Source organism: Nycticebus coucang, chromosome 5 (genome assembly GCF_027406575.1).
Source record: "Nycticebus coucang isolate mNycCou1 chromosome 5, mNycCou1.pri, whole genome shotgun sequence".
NCBI classification, from domain to species: domain Eukaryota; kingdom Metazoa; phylum Chordata; class Mammalia; order Primates; family Lorisidae; genus Nycticebus; species Nycticebus coucang.
The window spans coordinates 27,717,548-27,727,330 of record NC_069784.1 but is presented as its reverse complement, the minus strand read 5'-3'; the positions used below and the strand labels follow the sequence as shown (position 1 = coordinate 27,727,330).

General features: G+C 38.6%; 1 non-coding gene across 1 annotated transcript; it reads right to left on the bottom strand.

Moving 5' to 3' along the window:
- Positions 1-8,698: 8,698 nt before the first annotated feature.
- Positions 8,699-8,805, bottom strand: LOC128586906 (U6 spliceosomal RNA). The gene has a single exon (XR_008380363.1). It is a non-coding gene; the product is annotated as a U6 spliceosomal RNA (small nuclear RNA).
- Positions 8,806-9,783: the final 978 nt, after the last annotated feature.

Below are 9,783 nucleotides of genomic sequence, written 5' to 3'. Positions count from 1 at the left end.
ACCTGGCTCATTTTTCTTCTTCTTTTTTTTATTGTTAAATCATAGCTATGTACGTTAATGTGATCATGGGGCACCATACACTGGTTTTATAGACCATTTGACACATTTTCATCACACTGGTTAACGTAGCCTTCCTGGCATTTTCTTAGTTATTGTGTTAAGACATTTATATTCTACATTTACTAAGTTTCACATGTACCCTTGTAAGATGCACCGCAGGTGTAGTCCCACCAATCACCCTTCCTCCGCCCATCCTCCCCACTCCCTCCCCTCCCTCTCCCCCTTCCCCCTATTCTTAGGTTATAACTGGGTTATAGCTTTCATGTGAAAGCCATAAATTAGTTTCATAGTAGGGTTGCGTACATTGGATACTTTTTCTTCCATTCTTGAGATACTTTACTAAGAAGAATATGTTCCAGCTCCATCCATGTAAACATGAAAAAAGTAAAGTCTCCATCTTTCTTTAAGGCTGCATAATATTCCATGATGTACATATTATCTCCACTGCTCTCTAACATTGTAATGGAAGTTTTAGCTACTGTAATTAGGGAAGAAAAGGCGATCAAGGGTATCTATATAGGGTCAGAAGAGATCAAACTTTCGCTCTTCGCAGATGATATGGTTGTATATCTGGAAAACACCAGAGATTCTACTACAAAACTCTTAGAAGTGATCAAGGAATACAGCAGCATCTCGGGTTACAAAATCAACATTCATAAATCGGTAGCCTTTATATATACCAACAATAGTCAAGCTGAAAAAACAGTTAAGGACTCTATTCCATTCACAGTAGTGCCAAAGAAGATGAAATATTTGGGAGTTTATCTCACAAAGGGTGTGAAAGATCTCTATAAAGAGAACTATGAAACTCTAAGAAAAGAAATAGATGAAAATGTTAACAAATGGAAAAACATACCATGCTCACGGCTGGGAAGAATCAACATTGTTAAAATGTTTGTTGTGTATATTGAGGACCTGCAGGCAGCTCTTGCATAGCCTTAGGCCTATTAGTGAGTCACAAAGAACTTCTCTAAGAAGGGGAGAGGGCGATGCCAGGAGGGCTATGTCAACTAATGAGATGAAAATGTGTCAAATATTCTATGAAACAAGTGTATGATGCCCCATGATCATATTGATGTACACAGCTATGATTTAATAAAAAAAAAAAAAAAGAAGGGGAGAGGGCATGATGAGGCAGGTTCAATCTCCTTTCTTGTGGTTAGCAATTCATTTTAGGGACCCTCTTGGGCAAAAGGGGTTCCAGTCGATCAGTTGCTTAGGAGGAGCCTGAAGATTTTATTTTAGTTCACAGCTGCTTGTAAAAGATCGTGTAGGGATGGGGGAGGGGCAGGAAGCATGTCTAGCACAGGCAGATGCACATCAAAGAAGGCAGAAAGTCCCAAAATTGTTGTTAGGTGTCTCTTAGGCTAACACAATATTGCCCTTGTGTTAAAGAAAAAAATACTTTCTTGTCATAACTCCCTTTGTCTTGAGGAGGGGGAATGGTCACTTAGTCAATTTCTTCCTTTTTGTTATTTCCCTAAAGGAGGAGACACATCTCCCTCATTTTTCTCCTTTATCTGTTTTCCTCCCTCTATTACCCTCCCACCCAGGTCAAGATAGGCCAGAATAGTGAGAATCCTACAAAGCATTGCAGTGTCTTTTTTTTCCTCTCTCAGTGGAAAGATGAATAGGCTACAGTGAAAAAAAAAATTTTATTGATATCTTCTAACTATACAGTTTGAAAATCCATGAATTAATTACCATTCAGATTTCTCTGGCTTTCTTTCCCCTTTTCTAAAGCCCAAAAGCTTACTATGATCACACCTTAATTATTCTTAACAGCAAATAATCTCATGTGCCTGAATTTTGCTGTGATCCTACATCCCCAGACTCGGAACTGGAATTTCAGAAGAGACTTTCTTCTGCCTCTTTGATTCTCACATACTGCTCAACAACTAGACAGTTGTTCCTTCTTGACAATTTCTCTAGTGCCTGTCGGGTTCTGTGCAAGATACCAAAGAGTCAAATGTGTAGTTTACAGTTATCAGTGGTGGAGATAATGGTGTAAATGATACCGTGATCTACATGTAAGTCGTCCTGCCGTTATATGAAAGATCCAGGCAAGTGGAAGTTCCCAACATTCTAAATAGATGAATATCCAATCAGCCTGCAAACAGAAGGTGATTATTATTGCTAGTGAGTGGCTTATTGGACTAATCAGTTGGTCTGGATCAATGATTCTAAACTCCAGTAGCAAAATGAGATTCTCTTAAAATACTGATGCCTGGGTCCCACCACAAATCATGTGAATTGGAATCTCAGAAGGTAGAGTCATAGGCACTGTTATTTTGTAAAAAGTTCCTTGGTGAGTGTAAAATGTAGCTAGGGCTGATAGCCACTTTTTAGATAGAAGTGAGAAGGGGGTTGTCTGCATAAGTTAAGAATGCCTACATCAATAGTCAGGGAAGAAGGTCAAAAGAAGTATTACTAACTCTACCCACAAATGATCTAAAAATCTCAAAAGTTGGCCAGCAGGGTCCCACCACTGAATTATGACCATGGCACCTATGAAAATACATAAACCACATTCCTCGTCTCCAGAGCAACTCCATTCCGAAAAGCTTACAGAGGAAGACTGTGCTTTGGAAGACATTCCAAATTTCCAGGGAACTCTCCTCACAGACTGGCTACATTCATCAAAGTTCAAGTTATAAATATTGCACATGGTCCCAATACTCAGAGATAAATATTTACATACCACATTCTATTCACAGACAATTGTGAAACCAAACAACAATTTTTCTGCAGAGTTGCACATATAAGAACAAAAGATACGAGGTAGAGGCTTAATTCTCTCTGTGGAACATGGGGAAAGAAATTTCTGTCCCCTCCTTTTTCTCTGAGCAATTACTTTAGAAAACTTATCATTGTAACTATCTCATCTCTTCAAAATGTATGTTAATTCTAATGAAGATAAGTGTTTTGTCTTCAGAGCCTGGGATCTATCTCCTTGAAATGCAAACCTCGAGGGAGATAGCACCCCTGCCTTCCAGTTTCTGCGGGAATGTAGATACCTAACTTCAGTGAACACCTTGCTCTAAGTTCCAAAACTACCTCCTGTCATAAAGCTAACTAACACGTATGGTCACCCCAATTACCAATTACCAGTTAGGATGAACTGTGTGTGACAATTGGTGTTGTTGTTATCTTACTAATATTTGAGGACAGTTATTGTTTAATTTGAAAGCATGTATATAGTGGGTTGTGTCTGCTTGACGTAACGGGGTGATTTATTTCTGTCTTGGTAATCTATTAGTGGATTACCTGTGATACCATGTTATGCTCCATATATTGGTTTAAGGCTTATTCTAAATAATAAAACTTCTTTTTCTACTACCTTTGTGGAAAAGTTGTCTGGGTTGGGAGAAGATTCTGTTAGTTAACAAGTGCAAAATACTGTCTTCAGAAAAAGGCTTTAATCTGTTTATATGTTGCAAAGTTTGTTTACCAGGTAGATATAGAGGGAGATGGAATCCATTTTGGGTTGGCTGTGATGAGAGTTCTAATGGATCTCAGATTCCATTATGTCCTGAGGAAGCAGAGAAACCACACTCAGAAAGGCACCATTGCCCTCCCGGGAGGGACGAGGCTCCAATTGTCAGAGCACCACTTGGGCAAGACATACTGGGGGTCTGGGCTGCTCAGATGGCAAGTACCTGGAAAGAGGAGCTGGAAGACGGAGGGTCGAACAGGGAAAACTGAATTAATCCAGGAGACAATTTTCCAGGCCCTAGGACTTGGTAGTTGTAGGAAAGCGAAGGGGAAGGTTGGGGTGATGCTAGGTGGTACCAGGAAATCACTAGAATGAGCTGGTGCTCCCTCACTTAGAACAGTTCTAGGACATAGAAAAGTATCCAGTGAATATTAACTGAGGCACTAAGTTAATAAACATGTCTTTCCATCCCATTATTTTTTTCTTTTAAGTGCCATTTGTACGGTACATGGCAACTTTGTTTGAATCCATAGGGGTAAAGGAACACGTGCTTTAACTCGGTCTGTAGGTGGCTCGTATCTGTCCTCTCACACTACTGAACTGAAACTTGCACTGAGCACTCAGAATTCTCCAGTGTTTTCTCTACAAGGTCATTATCTCCTTATGGGTAAGATGTTCTTTGGAAATCTGATCGGATGATAAAATTTAAATGAGCACATATACCTTATCATTTGCGGACAGTCTACTGAAGTCTCTACATTATCCAATTTCAGTTCCAATTTGCAGCTTCTTCCCAGCAGCATTCAAACTCAATAAAAAAGAAAAAAAGTTATCCATTTTCTCTTATAAACCAATAGTTCCCTCTTCTGAAGCTTTAAATAAAAAGCATAATAAATTAAATGCTTAATGAAGAAGATATATGAGTGAGAAGTGCTGCTTGATCTATATTTAAAGTGAAAGCATAAAAACTATACCTTTGATGCAGATATTGATCATTAGAAACAGGTTCTTAAATTAAGAACATAGATCATGTCACCTTTTCCTAGATCTTACTCTGACTCAGAGTCTGAAGAAATTCTCATACCATTAAATTAAAAAGATGATGGAACCATACACAGGAAAAGCTGACAGCAGCCCCAATTGGTTCCTCCAGCGAAATCATATCCTCCTTGATTAATATGAAATCTCCAATTGATAACGGCCAAAAATAAATGTATGGGAGTCATGATATCTCATGAGATTAAGGCAGTAATATCCTCTCAGAGTAGATCTGTGCTTCTTCTGATATTTGTATTTTTACACGGTAATAAAGTCTAAGTATAAAAATAAACTGAAGAAAAGATTAGCTTTGAAAAATAGCAACTCTGAGGCTGCACACATTTCTGTTGGCTGCAGCGAGGGCCCTTGCCTCATTCAGACGAACCCCATGACCACATCAGTGAAAACGCTGTACCCTGATGCATAATAGCCTCTCTAGCCCTCACACAGAACTTGAGTGGCTACAGAGGCTTCAAGCTGGGTGGCGGGGCGTGGGGGTCGGGGAGACGTCTTAGCCCAACAGCATCTAAACAGCTCACTGTCACCTGCACAAGCCCACCTCCCTCCAGTGTCTCATGAAGTTCTGATGAGCATACTCAAGAAGCACCTGTTGATCCATTAAATGTACAGGGGTAACTGAGCTTAGGGTGTGTTTACTAAACCCACAAGCTGGAAAATTAGTAAATGGGGCACTAACCTGTGCTGGGAAGAAAAACCCAAATAGTTGACGGGTGGACGTGGATATTTATTTTTGAAAATACTCCTCCAGCAACGTTTTAATCTTTAAAATCCATTTAACAAAAGTATTTTGTACAATTTACTTGCCAAAAATTGCTTTCTCAAAATTCTCATCTTCTCCCTTCTGGAGGAGAGAATGGAAATGCCAAAGGGAGTTTATCATTAGGGTGGGTAGTAGGAGGAATTACTGTGGTAAAAACAAACAATAGGCATCAAAATCCCTGCTTAATAATTTTCATGGTAAACATTCCTTTCATGTTGAAATATTGCTCTCAATTACATTAATAAAACTGCCACAGCACACCAATTCACCCAACTAGATAATTGTGTTATTACAGTGTCTCTTAATTTTTTTAGCCACAAGCAATTATAGCACCACATTCTGCACATCCCCATTCTAAAATGTGCATGGTCATTTCAGCACCTTTCTACTGGCACTGAGGCAAGACCAACCCTCCTCCCCACCACCACCAAACTCTCATCCTTCAATGTCCTGTTACCTTAGGCAACCCAACAGAGGTGATATTATTTCAGGACATATCTGAAAATAACTTTTCTTTTTATAACCAACCACCTGCATGGCAGGAAAATCACAAGAAGCAAATAACCATCCCTGCATGAGTCACTGTCGCCAGCAATCTCACAAGGTAATGAAACCAATTCCACACTTTGCTGGTAGTCTGCAACTGGAGAGTAAAAACCAAAGGGTTTTGATCGTCTTGAAAGTGAAGCTGAGAAGATTCCTGAATTTAAACAAAGAAGAAAGACAGATATCCCTGAGTTCATTGTTCTCAGCTATCTAGAGACCAAACTGGGCTCAAATGAAGAAAAACATGACCAACCAGAGAAAAGTTATGATTAGAACTGCAGGAACCTGCAACCCAGAAATTTGAGTGTTGAGCTCTGACAAACAAGTTCTTCCAAACTCACTAAAGGACTCTTCTGATAATTCTTTCATTGATCAGTAAATCAGAGGGAGTTCTACTCAACTGCTGAGATCCTAGAAAATTCAAACCCCTATCTACGTTGACAGTAATCAGCCTGCTGCATCTTAAAATACCAAAGAGAATGGATAAGTCTGCTGAAATCATGAATGGGATAAGAAATTCCTTCCCCTGATGGATAGGAAGACTGGAACACATCCAGAGACAACCCAGCAGCTAGGCGTTGCTTACACATTCTGTTTTCCCAAAGCCAAATCCAATGAGAAAATTGGGAAAATGAATTTTCTCTCTTGAAGTCTCCCTTCAAGTTTAAGCATTTCAGACAAGATTCGATAAAAATTTTTAATCTGATTTTTGTGCCAGCAAAGCCTATATAAATCAGCACAAGCTCTGAAAAATTGAAGAGGCACTGTGTTTTCTTTTTATTGAATCCATAAATCTAAGAACTTAGTACTTAAAGGACAATTGTAAATGTTTCTTTCTTTCTTTTGTTGTAATTAATGTTGAGAACAGGCATGGAAATCGAACCCAAGTGTGTAAGAGCCTTATTCAAATCTCAGACGCAAGAACTATTTGGGAAAGGAATATTGCTTAAATAAAAATTGACTAAAATATCTGAACCCGAACCCAGTAATTCAATGTCTTTTGTTCCCAGGAATTCTGATTTGGACTTCGGTCCTCATCAATGTTTCTAAAGATCCATAGCACAGCAAGAGGAATGTTTCTAAAGATCCATGTCACAGCAAGAGGAATATGCTTTGAAATCCATTTATATTTCAATTGAAACACTTAGAGACAGATTTTTGAAGTTTGGCAGAAAAGTTGGCAGAAAGACACACAGGCAGAACTCTGAAGTGGCATTATTTCAGAATTTTCTCCTCTCCAACCAATCTTTTGATCAAATCAATTTGTATTTATATGGATAGGTTGCTATCTGCCTTCCAATAACAAACCAAGAGGAGTATATACTGATATAAATTATATTTCTTACTATACTATAAACCACTGCATTCTATGCCTTATTTTATTTCAGAAACAACTCTAGTTTTCCTCCCCAGAACACTTGCTAAAATGTGGCATGGTATAAAATATAAGTGTGTCTAGTAAAGATCTAGATGTTTTTTTCCCCCCAACGGGAAAGTTTCTTGAGAGGGACAGACTACAGATTCTCCTCCACAGGCAAGGTAGAGAGGTCCTCTCCCAAGTAGGAGGAGGGCCCTAAATAGGACAATGATACTGTTGTTAAACATTCAAAAACCCCATTAGGAAAGAGCCACGTGTGACCATTGTCTTGAGGTAAGGCCATAAAGGCTAATCACAAACTGCTGTCACAGAAGGGTAGGCACAGTTTGTAAGGCACACGGCTTAGTAATTCATTCATCTTCAGGTGGTCTGGAGTTGGCAACTTGCTAGCAACTTCCTTTTTCAGGGTGGTTAGAATCTGGTATAGGTCAAAATGGCTGTGTTTAGGCTCTCCCTCGACCTTCCTTTTCTGCCTATTCCTACGTTTAAACCTCTCAGCTCTCCAGTGTGGGGAAGGTGGCACTGGGTTAGCAAGTTCAAAGATACAGATCAGGCCACATGTTTCAGAGTGGTGCCTTGGCAGAGTCACAAACAACCCACATCGGGCCAGAAACCCTTCATGTGTCTCTTCATACTGAGCTGCTAGGTGTGAGAAAACCCAGGCACCTTTTTCTCCTTCGGTTTATTTTATTTTGTTTTATTTATTTTTATTGTTTGAGATTCATTGAGGGTACAAAGAATTAGGTTACACTGATTGCATGTGTTAGGTAAAGTCCCTCCTATAATTGTGTCCTGCCCCAAAGAATATGTCATACACTGTGAACCCACCTCCATTTATTTTAGATTCACTGCCCACCCAGCTCCATCCTCATCCTGGGATTCAGGAGAGAAAGCTTCTCTCATCCTTTCTTTTCTCCTTCAAGTTCTTATTATTATGACATAATAATATTCTTACAACTAATGATAGTTATAACTAATAAGATAACTAATGATAGTTATCTTGCTTTTATATATTACTTTCCTTTTTATTATTTTAAAATATTATGGTGAGACAAATGTTTTTGATTACATTGATCATTATTGGTACACTTGAGTCAGGGTTATAAATGTGCCCATCATCCAGATAGTGCTCATTGCTCCTGTCAGGTAGCCCTTCCTTCCTTCCTTCCCTCCTTCCTTCCTTCCTTATTTCCTTCCTTCCTTCCTTCCTTCCTTCCTTCCTTCCTTCCTTCCTTCCTTCCTTCTTTCCTTCCTTCCTTCCTTCCTTCCTTCCTTCCTTCCTTCCTTCCTTCCTTCCTTCCTTCCTTCCTTCCTTCCTTCCTTTCTCTCTCTGTTTCTCTTCTTTCTTTCTTTTTTGTAATCAAAGCACTTTTTTAACTTATTTTTTATTAAATTATAACTATATATTTATGGGGTACAATGTGATGATTTGATTTACAATGTGGAATGCTTAAATAAAAAAAATATGTAACACTTCATGAATTTGCATGTCATCCTTGCTCAGGGGCCATGCTAATCTTCTGTGTATCATTCCAATTTTAGTATATGTACTGCTGAAGTGAGCACATGTTAGGTAGATTTTGACCATACCCTCCCCATGCTTGAATCCCACTGAGTTTTACTTCCCTTAGGACATATGTGTGCCATTGGTTAATCTCAATATACTAGTGTGTACATGTGGTAATTTTTTTTCTGTTCTTTGAGTACTTCGTCTAGGATAATGGTCTCCACTTCATCCAGATTGTTGCAAGAGGCATTAATTCATCCTTCTTCATACCTGAGAAGTATTCCATAGTATACAGATGCCACATTTTGTTAATCCTTTTATGAATTCTTGGGCACTTAGGTTGACTCCACATCTTTGCAATTGTGAATTATACTGCAATAAACATTCAAGCATAGGTGTCTTTTTGATAAAATGACTTCTTTCCATTAGGTAAATACCCATTAGTGAGATTGCTGGATCAAATGGTAGGTCTACTTTTAGTTCTTTGAGGAATTGCCTTATCTCTTTCATAGCACTGTACTAATTTACTATCCAACATAATTCACAGATTTGATGCAATCCTCATCAAAATACCAACATTGTATTTCACAGATCTAGATAAACTAATTCTACATTTCACTTAGAACCAGAAAAGAGCCCAAATAGCCAAAACAAAGAGAAACAAGAAAGAACAAATCTAGAGGCATTACATTACCAGATTTCAAACTATACCACAAGGCTATCATAACCAAAACAGCATGATATTGGCACAAACATAGGAACACAGACCAATGGAACAGAACAGAGAACCCAGGTATAAAACTATACACATATAGCCAACTGATCTTTGACAAAGCCGATAACAATATACACTGTAGAAAATTAGAAAGCCTCATTCAGAAGAATGACATAGAATCCATATCTCTCACCACTCACAAAAATTAATTCAAGATGCATAAAATATTTAAATGCAAGGCATGAAGCCATGAGAATGCTAGAAGAAAATGTTGAAAAAACTCTTCTAGATATTGACCTAGGCAAAGAATTTATGAAGACCC